This window comes from Capra hircus, chromosome 18, assembly GCF_001704415.2.
Source record: "Capra hircus breed San Clemente chromosome 18, ASM170441v1, whole genome shotgun sequence".
NCBI classification, from domain to species: Eukaryota; Metazoa; Chordata; class Mammalia; order Artiodactyla; family Bovidae; genus Capra; species Capra hircus.
In genome coordinates this window covers 10,791,847-10,806,594 of record NC_030825.1, presented here as the reverse complement: position 1 = coordinate 10,806,594, position 14,748 = coordinate 10,791,847, and the positions used below count along the sequence as shown (strand labels likewise).

Below are 14,748 nucleotides of genomic sequence, written 5' to 3'. Positions count from 1 at the left end.
GTCATCAAGTACCGGCCGTGAAAGTTGTGCTCCCCCAAGGTAAAGACCATGGACTTGAACGTGAGGGCAATGGCTATCCACAGATGAGAGCTAAAAGGGAATAAGAAGATACGCGTGAGCTCTAGAGTGACCCACGGGTTGCCCATTGGAGCAAAGACTGTAGAGTGGACTCTAGAATTTGGGAGAAGAGTGAAGAAGCGAGAGACAACAATGGCCTTGATAGAGAGCATGTATGGGAAAGGAGAGAAGTATAGATCTGTGTGGGAGATAAGTGGGAAACTAAATTAAGACTTGATAACTGACTGGTAACCAGGTGAAGGAAGCTAGTGGAGGAACAAGAGTCATGCCCCAATTTGTGGTTTGAGCCATAGCAGGGTGAACCACCCTTAACAGCTAAAACAGGAAGTAGGCACAGAGGGAAAAGTAGACTCGGGGCTGGGCAGAGGGTGGGGCGCTGGGTCAGCTGTGAGTTGAATTTTGTACTTCGAGAGTATGATATGGCAGTGGGACATCCAAAAAGCGGTGTCCAGCAGAAAGAGTTAATAATGAATTCACGGCAATGACAGGGAATGTACAGACTCGCTTATGTGGAAGCCTGTGACATTTTTATAGCCATAGGAACAACCAAACTTTTCCTTTTCCAAGTTAAATCACCCTCAGAAGACCATGAGAGCAAAGACAAAACCCTTTCAACCATCACTGCTCTCATAGGCATTAACAGGTATTATTTACTTGACTACTCTAAGAGGAAGCCACTCTGGAAAGCCTTCTCTATTTAAATTGCAAGTCCCTTGTGCGGAAGAGGTTTTTCCATTTCTCAATTGTGTGGCTTATATTTAGCTATATAAGAGCGTTAACTGATGATGTAGCATTTTTGAGCAAAACCAGTCTTAGACTCAGAGTGAATTATGGAGATGCAATAGCTACTTGGGGAAGAGGTCCTCAACAGTGACTCAGAAGTACATCTCAGAAGTACATCAGAAGTACATCTTCTGGTGCAGTGTATTTCTTTCTAACAATTGTGTCTGTTTTGCCCCCACTCCAAACTATATTCCCAGTACCAAACACAATGTCTGACTCACAGCAGATGCCAAATAAAAACAAAAACAAATTCATGTTTAATGAACTGCCACTCGAATATGCCTTAAATTCTAGCTACTTAGAAACTGCAGGCCAAAAATACTCTTGATGAAAACATGCATTACTACACCCAGTAGGGTTAACCAGAAAACCCATAATCATAAACTAAACAAATAATGGTGAAGCTAGAGTGTTAATCATTTATCAGCAGAAAGCAAGAAGTATAGGCACGGAGAACCAAGATCAACTTAAGTTAACAGTTGACAGCACACTGATAACATCCTCTTGAATGCTTTAGAAATTGAAATCTATCTGTGCAAGTGCATGGTGGGAGTTTTTCTCCTTTGTCAAACAATGTGAGTCAGACTGTACTCAGTTGAACAGCAGGCTAGTCATCAATAAACGCCGAGCCCATCTTAGAGAAGAGCCTAACAGTCCACTAAAGGTTTAAAACAGAGTTGCCATATAATCTAACAATTCCACTCCTAGGGAGATACCCAAAAGAAATGAAGACGCGTATCTATAAAGAAAGTCTAAAACCAAATTTTCATAGCAACATTATGCACAATAGCCAAAGCAGAAACAACTCAAATGCCCATCAACTGATGAATGCATACAGAAAATATGATACATCCATGCAACAGAGAATTATTTGGCAATAAAAAGGAATGAAGTACTGGTATATGTTACATAGGCATGAATCTTTAAAACACTATGCTAAGTGAAAGAAGCCAGGCAAAATGATAATATAATGTATGATTTCATGTATATGAAACATCCAGAAAAAGCAAATCCACTGAGACAGAAAGTAGGTTATCGGTTCCCAGCTGCTGAGGGTAAGATACAGGAAATGAAGCATGATTATTAATGGACATAGGGTTTCTCTGGGGCTGATTAAAGAGTTCTAAAATTGATTGTTGTCACAGTTGCACAACTCCGTGAATACACCAAAGACCATGGAATTGTAGACTTTAAATGAGTGAAATGTATGTTATTTAATCATATCTCAATAAAGCTGTTATAAAAACAAAATAAGCTCTAAGAGTAAGAACTCATTTAGTAAGCTATTGTATATTGGTAGGCTTTAGTCACGGGCAGTAATAAAAATCCATGGAAGGGCACTTCATCACAGGTGCTCTGTGACTTTGGACAAGCTATTTCAGCTCATGAAGTCTTGGCTCTCTTGTCTGCAGGACAGGAATGCAGGAGATGTTTGCACCTGCCCTCGTCCTCCGGCATCACCAAAGGTTCCTTGGTGCCAGCATCTGTGTCTCTAAAACCAAAGGCTTTCTCCAGCCATAGGAGCGTTCTTGGCCCCGGGGTAGGGCAAACTAGAGGTGCTCGAGAGTCAATGCCTCTGGAAGTGGCTTTCAACCAATTACAGACAGAATCTGGTGGACCAATACCCCCTCTTCCTCGCTGATCGTGCAGTGCCACTAGGTGAATGTATAAACGGTGGTGTTCTCCTTGTGTCCTAGACCTACTGAGGATTCCTGAACCCAGCTGCCCACAGAAACAAATCTGTCCATTAATGTATCTTGTACTGCTTTCCCTCCCTGCCCAGCTCACTTCATTCCCTACCAGTGCTTCCTGGCATCACCTCCCAGTGAAAAACCTGCATACAAATCCTCATCTTTGAGTCTGCTTCTGAGGAAATCCAACTTAAGACAAGAGATAATTAAGGACTTCCTGGTGATCCAGGGGTTAAGACTCCATGCTTCTGCTGTAGGAGGTGTGAGTTTGATTCCTGGTCGGGAAACTAAGATCCCACATGCAGCACTGCCCAAAAAGAAAAAAAAAAAAACAAAAAAACAAACAAACAAAAAAAAAACCACTTTGTTTCTCTACAGTAGAAACTAACAGAACATTGTAAAGTAATTATACTCCAGTAAAAATTTTAAGAAAAGGCATAATTAGAAATGTCTTCTTTTTGGACGATTGAGTGGATTAAGTAAGATATACATTGAGCATTTCAGCACTGTGTCTATGTAAGAACTGGTAGCCATCATCACTGTTATGATTTAATGTTATTATTACCCAAAACAAATAATTATCTTGAAATTTTAAGCAGATTTTGTCCCATCCAGAAGCCTGCTTTGGCCTCCCTACACATATGAGGAACACCAAGTCAGTATTGTGCTTATTATTTCACTGCTGAGCATCCAGTTAATTATTTTCCCTCAATTGACTCTGGATTTTCAAAGACTCTATCTACAAACTGCACAGATTAAGTAATAATTCATTTGATCTCCCATGTTTTATTAATCAAAGACACATATAACTGCCAATCAGAGCTTCTGATCAGCATGAAATTACTAGGGTCACCTCATAGAGCTAACATTATTTCAGTAAAAGCACTGAATCTTGATGTTTTTGTTAGTCTGTGAAGCTTTATCCCTTGTAAAAGAATGATTATATTAGATTTATCTGAAATATTTAAAATATCTTGCAGACCTCTATTGCTACCATTATGGTCTCCTAAGACCCAGGGACCCCATGTGGGCAATTATTAATCTAATAAAGCAAAATTCATTAAGAGATATGCTTGTTTTTGTTGTAAAAATTGCAGCAATAAAATCTTTATTGCCATATTTGGCAGTAACCTTTCTTTATGTTATGAGAAAATAAAGGATAAATGGAATTTTAGTAATGTATTTTTTTTTTATCTTGACCTTTTCACAATGAAATATCCTCAAATCTAAGAGTGGTGGGATTACTCTAAGATGCCAAGCCATTTCAAGTTTCCCACTACAATATTTAGAGATCACAGTTTATGAGGAAAAATAATGGAAGAGAGAGACAGGAGGAAATGAGCAGTTTAGAAGAGTAGAGCAAAGGAATCATCCTCCATTGCTTAAAGCAAGTATCACTGACTGTTGTTGTGTTCATAGGTAATGGGCTGAATTCCCTCACTTCTTCACCCTACTCTGTCCTTCAGCCTCGTCCACAGGCTTCCAATTGGGTTCAGCAAATGAGGAGGCCCAGAGATGGAAGAGGAGGTTTTCTTCCTAAAGGTCATGAAGACTGTCTGCACCCCTCACCTGAGGACCACAGTCCTGTCACAGACGGCCCTTTTCATATGTGTCTCTCTGAGACTCCAGTTCTGGTAACTGCTCCCGTCTTTTACCCTATATGCCTTGTGGTGGTAAAGGTGTCCACTACCGCTAGGCCCAGGAAGCGTTCCTGCAATTTCCATAGGCATTGCTCACCATCTTTGTCAATCAATAGTCACTTTATTGCATTCTCTTCGAGTGAACTAGCTTGATTGTCATCCATTCTCTGCCAGGACCCTCATTGACACACCCAGAGAACCCAACCAGAGACTAGGGGGCAAGACAGCCAGGCTGGTAAGGCCCACTCAGGTCAGTATCTTGTGGCCCAGGGAGAGAGGTGCTTTGGAGGTGCCAGTGGGCTATATATCTGGCTGATCAAGATTTCCAATACATGAGATAGATAAGTAACACAAAATTAATAGGGTTTGTATGAGAACTAAATAATATTATCCACACACACAAAACTTATTATACCATCTAGCACATTATAAATAGACACTAGCTACTATTGTTAGATTCAAGGGTCTATAGAAAAATCCTGTTTACCCCCTGCTTTGTGAATAACAAAAAGTACCTTTCCCCATATGCCTGGGATCTGAATTCATGTGAGAACCATCACTGCAGGTAAGAGGACAAATTACCTGTGTGAACACTAGCCAGCACTCGTTGAGAGCTTGCTATTTGCCAGGCATGGCACTAATTACTTTCCAAGTGTTGTCTCATTTAACACAACAGTACCATTAGGGAAGTAATTTAAGCTCATCCCTTTACACATGAGAAAACTAAGTAGGCGAGTAGGATTAAGAAAGCTTCCCAAGCTGACATGGTGCAAAATTGGTAGAAGTGGTGTTTGAACCCTAGCCCATATATCCACAGCCAGTAACCGGAATTCACTGTTTACAAGAGATAGATTCTGCAGAGAGAATCCTGAGCAAATTATTGAGCATGGGATCAGGTTGTCTGTGGAAAAAATGTCTATGCATTTATCATTGTCAAAACTCCTTTCAAGAAAATATGCCATAATTGTACATTTAATTCAGCTCTGGCACAACACAATGTTCCAGTGAAGCGTACAGCCAAGTGACATGTTGAGATTGTGACCCTGTTGGGATGGAGTCTTGTAAAACTTGCACTAAAGAAAAATGACAAACAAACAGATGCAGTGGTTTATTGGCCTCATCTCTTTGTGGCACCTCTGTGGCTCCCGGAAAGGAAATGGAACACTTAGGAAGACATGCTGAGACCCCCGGGCCCTACGGGCCTATGATAGCTCTGCCAGCAAGAGGATTTATGCTCCGGCTGTCCTTGAATATTCACCAGCTCCCCACTGGGGAGACAGTCATGGAAGCCAGAGAGAGTACCGGTCTGTGATGAATGGATCCCTTCTGCGAGCTCTCTGGACTTCCCTCCACTCAAGCCAGGCCTGCAACTGCCTGGGGAAGCCTGTGAGAGTGCTGTGGATGCTGCCCATGGGGAACTGGGCATCCTGATACAGTGGACTGACTGCTGCAGGCTGAGCCTGTCCAGGCTCTAGTTTTAGAATCTGAAATGTGGCCACTTTCATTGCTGCCTGTCAGGGTGCCCAGCGCTTTCACGGTGAAATACGGCTCAACGTCAGTGCTCACTGTTGAGGTCCACCCCTCTAGAACAAGACAAAACACACTGTGGGAGGTCACTTAAGATGATCCATGAAGAGCCACCCCTCCTTCAGGAGCAAAGACAGCCTCTCCTCTGCAGGTACTTGGAAGGCATCTCAGGGAAGTATAGCAGGGAGATGCCTTCTTACCAGTACACAGTTTCACAATGATTCCACTCACTTTGAGATAAGACTCCTACACACACACACACACACACACACACACACACACACAGAGGCAAATATACACAATCCTCAAAACGTGGCTATTCTATCCTATACCCTCATCTCCTGGCCACAGGTGACTGCCCAAGGAAAGTTACCTGAGCCAAACTGAATCAATAAAATTCTCCTCAGGGATTTGAAATTCAGGGCATAGAAACATAGCAATGGGTAATATTCAGCTGTAGTGTGTCAGCTGTAAAAGTTCCTTGACAAGTTCCAGCATCCAGACCTGTCTTTGCCTCCTGAACGTGCGTCCGTCCCTCCTACTTCGTGCACATACCTTCCCACTGTTACAGGCTCAACTGTGTCCCCCCACCCAGATTCTTTGGAGACCTAATACTCAGAACCTCAGAATATGACCTTATCTGGAGACAAGCTCTTTATAGAAGTGATCAAGTTAAATGAGGTCATTAAGCTGGGCCCTGATCCAGTATGACTGGAGGCCGTAGAGAAAGGGAAAGATTTGAACTCAGATGCAGACACTCGAGCTAGAACACCATCATGCGAAGATGAAGGCAGAGTCGGGGCAGCACCACTTTGTGTCCCAAGGAATACTGAAGAGTGCCCACAGACCGCCAGAAACGGAAAGGCACAGACGGAACAGACTCTCCCCCACAGTTCCCAGAAGGGACCAGCTCTATCTGCACATCGGTCTCAGACTTCTAGTTTCCAGAACTGTTTGATGATAAATAGCTGTCTCTATGCCATCCAGTTGGGGCACCTTGTGATAGCAGGCCTCGCAAACTAATACCTACACCAACAATACTCTCCTTCATTTTCCTTATATGCCAAACAGTACAGTGAATTCCTGTTGCCTTCTTCTAAGAGAAACTTAACCGATACTCCAAGTCAACCATGGTGAAGATTGATTCTGACTTTAAATAAAGTCTCCAGTTGTTTGTATAAGGACTGTGGCTCCTATCAAACAATGAAAGCAAAATTGAATTTGGAAAGCAAAGGAACTCACAGTTAACACAAAGACATTATATCACAGAGACCAAGGAGGCTCACTTAGAGCAAAGAGGACAGGACTACAAAACGGCCTTTCCTGGGCATGTGTGAAGGATGAGGAAAATGATTTGCTGTAAAGAAGCATTATTTCTCTATTTCTAGCACAAATGCCAGAAAACAAAGAAACCCTTAAAGAATTGTATGCTTCAAAAAAGCTTGCTACCTGTAAAAGTGACCTTATTTGGAAATAGGGTCTTTGAAAATGAAATGAAGTTAAGATGTCTTTTGGGTGGACTCTAATCCAATTTGGGGGTTCCCTGGTGGTTCAGCAGTAAAGAATCCGCCTCCCAATGCAGGAGATGTGGGTTCAGTCCCTGGTCTGGGAGGATCCCCTGGAGGAGGAAATGGAGGAACCCACCTCAGTATTCTTGCCTGTGAAATCCTATGGACAGAGAAGCCTGGTGGTCTACAGTCCATGGGGTCACGAAAGAGGTGGGCATGACATAGTGACTAAACAACAATCCAATTTGACTGATGTTCTTTTTTTTTCTTTTTTTAAAAATTAATTAATTTATTTTAATTGGAGGCTAATTACTTTACAATATTGTGGTGGTTTTTGCCAAACATTGACATGAATCCGCCACGGGTTACATGTGTCCCCCATCCTGAACCCCCCTCCCACCTCCCTCCTCATCCCACCCCTCAGGGTCACCCCAGTGCACCAGCCCTGAGCGCCCCATCTCATGCATCGAACCTGGACTGGTGATCTGTTTCACATACGGTAATACACGTGTTTCAATGCTATTCTCTCAGATCATCCCACCCTCGCCTTCTCCCACAGAGTCCAAAACACTGTTCTTTACACCTGTGTCTCTTTTTCTATCTCACTTATAGGGTCATTGTTACCGTCTTTCTAAATTCCATATATATGCATTGATACGATTTTCTTCTAAGAAGAGGGAAATGCCGTGTGAAGACACAGACACCCAGGGAGAAGATCACGTGAAGACAGAGGCAGAGACGGGAATGATTTAGCTACAAGCCAAGGAATACCTGGGGCTACCAGAGCCTGGAGGAGGGAGGAAAGCGCCTCTCCTGGAGGGCCTGAATGGAGCAAGGCCCTGCCAGCACCTTGGTTTTGAATTTCTAGCCTTTAGGACCGTGAGACGACAAATTTCTATTGCTTTAAGTCACTCAATTTGTGGTACTTTGTTATGGCAGCACTAGGAAGCCTGTAGCCCCCTGCTCTCAAAGTCCTACCCTAGGTCACAGAGCAGGATGATTTGGGGCGATTCGACAGCAATTTGTAGACTGTGCCGCAAAGTAGAGCTGGAAGATACTCACAAAAGCCGAGTCTCTTATGGTCATCAGAAAGCGATATTAATCACTTTTTAAAAAGGCTAGATAGACCATATATACAAATAAATGACTTTTTAATCTCTTCAGGCCTTGTTAATATATTTTCAGTTAATTAATGTTAAAATAAGCAATATTCTATAATCATAGTTGAGCACTGGCTTAATTCAAGCCAGGAGGATTGGTTATTTGCTGTCTTCTGTTAAATTTTCAATATAAGTTCTGCTTTAGAGTTGAGTAAACAGGGCATCTGAAAAAATTCAAGGAAGGCTAGGCCATCCGAAGCAGCACCTTCAAAAGTGGCTGCGAGCAAACTTCCTCTTACACTGTGGCATGAAACTCTGTTCTTAGAAGAAAAGAGATTGCCATCATAGTTGATGGAGAACTCTTCCTTCACTTTCCAGTAAAGATCCTCGCGAATCTTATCTTTTGATTGTTCCCAAACAATGATTTGTTTGGTTTCAAAATAGCTCTTCTGCAAGGATAAAAAAGAAATTTATTTTTCAGGACTATGTTAAAAGGAGCACACTGAACTCTACAGGGGGAGAAAAAGATAAATCTATTGAAGGCATGCCATGTGTTAAATTTACTGCTGATGTTCCAAGAAAATCTTCCTTAATATTTTTAGACTGAAATTAATGTATTTGCAGACAATCTTAGAATATAAAGAAGTCTAAACTGAACATCTGTTTCATTGTCTTGGTCCTAGAGTCAACCTTCTGGCTTAAATTTTTAGAAAGCAGATTTGGGGGAATAAATACATAATTTTGGCTTATCCAAATAATTTACTCATGTACTTGGGGAATAAAAATGATTTTTCATTTCTTTGTTTTGACAGAAGATTAACTTTAGAGGTACTGGCTTTATTAAGCATTGTATGACAATGTCTTTCAATGTCCATTAAATAATGCTTAGTACAGTAAATGTTAAATTACCATGTTATATCTCCATAAATACATGTGAAGTCCATATGAATGCCAAATGAATTCAATATGGTCATTTCTATTACAATAAATGCCAAATGAATTCAGAGTGATGAGGCACTTAAAATGTCATACACTTCCAAGTAGTCCCATGATGAATTCATTACTGCCACGTGATACCCGTTCTTGTCAGCCTTTCCATTTTAAATAGTATTTTCAGCAGTTTGCAATAAAATTCCATTTGAGGAATTGATTCTCATTGGAAATATGGAAGAGGAACTCTGTAAGTCTGGAAAAGTAGTGCCAAAAAAACTTTTGGCACATTGCAAAAGTTCATACACCCACCAACCCGCAAGTTCAATATTTGAATGAAACATATATAGACTAGTTATGGGTTTTGATATTTTATATCTGAAGAAAATTTTTATTTGATGTTTCCCCCTTGAACAATGGGTTCTTTCACAATATATCCCTATAAAAATTTACCTAGGTTTGTATCATTCTTGTTAGACAGATGTACACAGAATAGAAAAAGGGGAGAACTGTCAGCCACCATACAATAACTACTTTAGTCAAGACACAAGCAGAGACTTGACATCGCCAAGTCATAGAAACAGCCTAAATGTCCCTTGACAGATGAATGGATAAAGATGCGGTGCATATATACACAATAGAATATTGCTCAGCCACAGAAAAGAATAAAATAACGCCATTTGCAGCAACACAGAAGGACACAGAGGTCATCATACTAAGTGGAGTCAGAAAGAGAAAGACAAATACCATGTGATCACTTATATGTGGGATCTAAACCAGGACACAAATGAACTTATTTAGGAAACAGAAATAGACTCACAGACATAGAAGGCAAACTAATATTTACCTAAGGGGAAAGGGGGTAACTGTTTGGGATTAGCAGATACTAACTGCAATACATAAAACAGATAAACAACAAGGTCCAACTGTATAGCACAGAGATCTATAGTCAAGATCCTATAATAAACCAGGATGGAAAAGAATATCCATGTATATATAACTGAATCACTTTGCTGTACACCAGAAACTAACACAATATTGTAAATCAACTATACTTGAATCTAAAAGAAAGACACCAGCATGGATAATATCTGATTTCATGGTCCAGTACTTCCCTTATTTCCAAAAATACCAACTCTGCAAGTATTCTTGATAGCCCTTCTGTGAGTGGGAGGTAGAAGCAGTCAGATCAGTAGAGTGAATAGACATAGACGGCAGGAGGAAAAGAGAGCTGGGAAAAAACAAAACACAGACTGCCAGGCGTGGTATCCACACAGGTAGTAGTACCCGCCAGCTCTCTAGATCCCACACGGGTGCTTCTTAGCCACTCGGTCGTGTCCGACTCTTTGCGACCCCATGGACTGCAGCCCGCCAGCCTCCTCTCTCCATGGGATTCTCCAGGCAAGAATACTGGAGTGGGCTGCCATTTCCTTCTCCTCCTATATGGGTAAATATCAAGTTAAAATTCAAGCTCCGGTATTTCTGATATCAGCCAGCTACCACTGATAGTAATCAAAATTAGGAATATGGAAGAGAGAGAGCTGTGAACTTTCTTAGAACAATTGATACATTTTAATGTATGTGCTGTGCTGTGCTGACCCGCTCAGTCATGTCTGACTCTTTGTGACCCCATGGATATACTTGTAAAGACTTTGGCCTAGTCTTATTAGCAATAATTCAATTGTGTTTAATCTGCTATACTATCCTTTGTAATAAATACACATATGTATACATATTTATGCAGTCTAAATGTAGATTCTGCTTAAAACACTTTGAACTTCACACTAGTGATTCTATATACAAATCATTTTTACTCAGTGAATTTCTAGGAATATGTATTTTATATTACTGAAATATAAATCAGATACATTGATTGGAGATTTTATTTTGTTACTGAACCAAGGTTGACTAGTTTTATATGTGGGAATACAACAATTTTAGCCATATATATATATATATGTATATATACATATACATATATATATCTCAGTCAGAAGCCTGAACAGGTTTTCGTTGTTATTACTATTCTTTTATCTTTACAGAAATTGCCAGTCAATGGTACAGAAAGTCTTGCTTAGTATCCCATAGGGTGATGCTTTCAGTTTTCACCCAGTAGTCTAAGAAACATCATCTTAAAACCTATTTCTCGTTTGATCTATAGTTGTTGCTGAGATCTGCACTGAGGGTCTACAAACTATAGCTTGAGGGTTAAGCCTGACCCATAGCTTTTGTTTTGGTAAATAAAGTTTTATTAGAACATAGTCATAACCATTTGTTTACATATCGTCTGTGGACATTTAGGGGCCACAATGGCACCGTTAAATGATTGGAGTAGAGACCAACAAAGGTCTGTCTAGTCAGGCTATGATTTTTCCAGTAGTCATGTATGGATGTGAGAATTGGACCATAAAGAAACCTGAGTACTGAAGAATTTATGCTTTTGAACTGTGGTGTTGGAGAAGACTCTTGAGAGTCCCTTGGACAGCAAGGAGATCCAACAAGTCCATCCTAAAGGAAATCAGTCCTGAATGTTTATTGGAAGGACTGATGTTGAAGCTGAAACTCCAATATTGTGGCCACTTGATGTAAAGAGCTGACTCATTTGAAAAGACCCTGATGCTGAGAAAGACTGAAGGTAGGACGAGAAGGGGATGAGATGGTTGGATGGCATCACTGACTCAATGGACACGAGTTTGAGTAAACTCTGGGAGTTGGTGATGGACAGGGAGGCCTGGCGTGCTGCAGTCCATGGGGTTGCAAAGAGTCGGACATGACTGAGCGACTGAACTGAACTGAGACCTTATGTCCCAAAAAAACAAAAATATTTGCTAGCTTGCCCTTTCCAGAAAAATATTTGCTATCCCCGATGTATGTTAAATTCCAAATAAGAAATGTCTTTGAACCACTTTCTTTCCCCTGATTAATCTGTTTTCTCCTCATGGATAACAAAAACAAAATATAATTATTGATTTTATTTTTACACTACAAAAAAACTCACAGAAAATTAAAGCAATTTTAAAAGTCCCAATTATCAGGTTACCGGTGTCATATATTATGTTCAAGCTGATACTGCTGACTTAATATTTGCCCCTTTGTATTTTCAAAATTTCTGTCTTGTGAAGATATATTTTTAAGTACTTCATTGAGTGTGGTTTGTATGAACTGCTCATAATACTTTGTGAAATGAAGTAGGGAATGGATAGATAGTTACAGACATAAAGACAGATAAACAGGGCTATAAATCCATCCATCTGTAATTCACAAATCACTGAAAAACAAACAAGTCCACAGGGCATACAACAAAACAGGTAAAGTTTCATAACAGGACAGGACCGGGCAGATGCCCTGGACTCCTCCGCACTGGTGTTCCTGACACTGCGGGCTGGGCAATTGTTTGAGGAAGGACGGGGCTTGGCCTGTGCGATGCAGGATGTCAGCAGCAGGCGTGGCTTCAGCCCACTAGGTGCCAGTAGTGTTCTCCTCCACGCGAAAACAAGAATTATCTGCAGACATGGCCAAATGTCCCCTAGAAGAGTCCTCCATGCCTTCCCCAGTCCAGAGAAAGCAGCTCTCTTGTGGTTTATCACCTGGCACACCTTTGTGTCCATTTCTTCTGCCCTGTTCCGAGATCGGCAATCTCATAGCGCCTGCCGTAGCTCACTGAGGACCCAAAGTGTAGGTAAATGTATCGGGCAGCAATCCTCCTTCTTTCGGGTTAGGCCATGCCTCTGTGGGTCATCCAGCAGAAATCTAGGACTGGAGAATGTAATGAAACCAAATCTCATAAACGGGACTCTAAAGCAGGGTCCTGCCGCAGTCTCTCCATTGTGCCGGTCAAAGCGAGGTGGGCTTTGCCATGTATTCTTGGCCCTGGTAAGATGCTTCTCCTGATCTCTAATGACAGTAATGAATTAAATAATGGCTAATAATGAATTGGGTTATTTCCTAAGTCTAGAGATCAAGAGAAATTAAATACTCAGTCTCATGGGGTCTGAGTTGATAAAGGGCTATTTAAGTGCCTTCATAGCAGTGGAAGCAAGACCTGAATAAGACGCAGACTGACAATGCTGCCTGCACCCTCTTTCTCAGTAGATTGTGGAATCAGCTGAAGCTGATAATTGCAGAGGATGGAAGAAAATGGGAGGTCACCTCAGTGATGCGGGAAGCAAAATCGCTTGACAAAGGAAACTTGATTCATTATGAGCACATTTTGTCTTGTTTACACTAAGCATCAGATACTGAATTTAGAGACATCTGTGTAATTGATTGCAGCAGTCTAAACTGTATCTCAGTTTGATATATTCTTAAGCGCAAGGGTAGACTTACATTTCTTTGTTCCCCAAAGTGGTCTTGGACATGATAAGTGCTCAATAAATATTTGATCGACTTGATAGAAGTTAGTGGTTTTATCCATAAATAGAGTCAAATATACCTTATCTGATAATAGCCAAGTTCTCAGAGCCTCAAATAGAAGGAAGCGACTGCTTATTTCACCCCAAAAACAATTTTCAGAGTCTTATGCTAGCAATTACATATTCTTGTCATGAATTATTTTTCCATTTGAGTCATATAAACTTTCAGTATTGGACACTTAGTCTTATACACTAAAAGACAAAGGCTTTCACAGATATTTCAATCATTTCAACAAAATTATATTTTAGGATATCTATCCTGCAAAGGGTACATTATGAAAACGGATCTGTTGTATGCTATCTGTTCTATGCCACATCTACTCGTGACACTAGAGCAATTGCCACTAAAAGCAATATATATATACACATATATATATATAACATATATATAAACGTAGCAGAAAGAAGAAATCATGTCTGTATTTCTCTTCTAGGCATGATAAAGGAGTCTGCAACAAAGACAGACTGGAAGATCAGTAGGTGAGAAATGACAATAATTCTAAATGCTAAACTATCAAGTCAAACGTATAATTAAACATATATAATTCAAAACTGTAATTAGTCATGCATCCTGAGATTTTTTTGGACACATATTGATAGTCTTAGAGCAGAGTTATTATCTTAAAATGAGACTCAATTAGCTCATAACTTTTGTAGGCATACAAATAATTGAGCTATTTCAGGGAGGCAATCAAGAATACTAGATAGAGTTAAACAGAACTGAGGGCAAATCTAGGGATCACCACTCTGCAGCTCAGTGACCTAGGGCATCTGTAATCAGAGGCAATGCAATATCATCAGAAGAGACTGGATCTACTTGAAAATCTGAGTCTTAAGCCAGTCACCGTACCTCGCAACTCTCTGACCTTGGGCAAGTCACATATTTTCTTTGAGCTTCAGTTTCACATCTTTACAATGAAGTTATTCTTCCTCTACTTGGGTATCTTCCTTATTTTATTGACATTGTTATTCCAGGCCAGTGCATATACATCATGGTTTATATCAACCAAATCAGTGCGACCATCAAAAAATGAGAAAACTGCTGAGTGGGCATGCAAATCTGTGAAATGTTTCACAAC

The 14,748-nt window shown here is 40.6% G+C and overlaps 1 protein-coding gene across 2 annotated transcripts in view; it reads right to left on the bottom strand.

The window, feature by feature from the left end:
* Positions 1–14,748, bottom strand: part of CDH13 (cadherin 13) — a 1,049,904-nt gene that overhangs the window by 739,146 nt on the left and 296,010 nt on the right. The gene's annotated exons all lie outside the window — the stretch shown is intronic.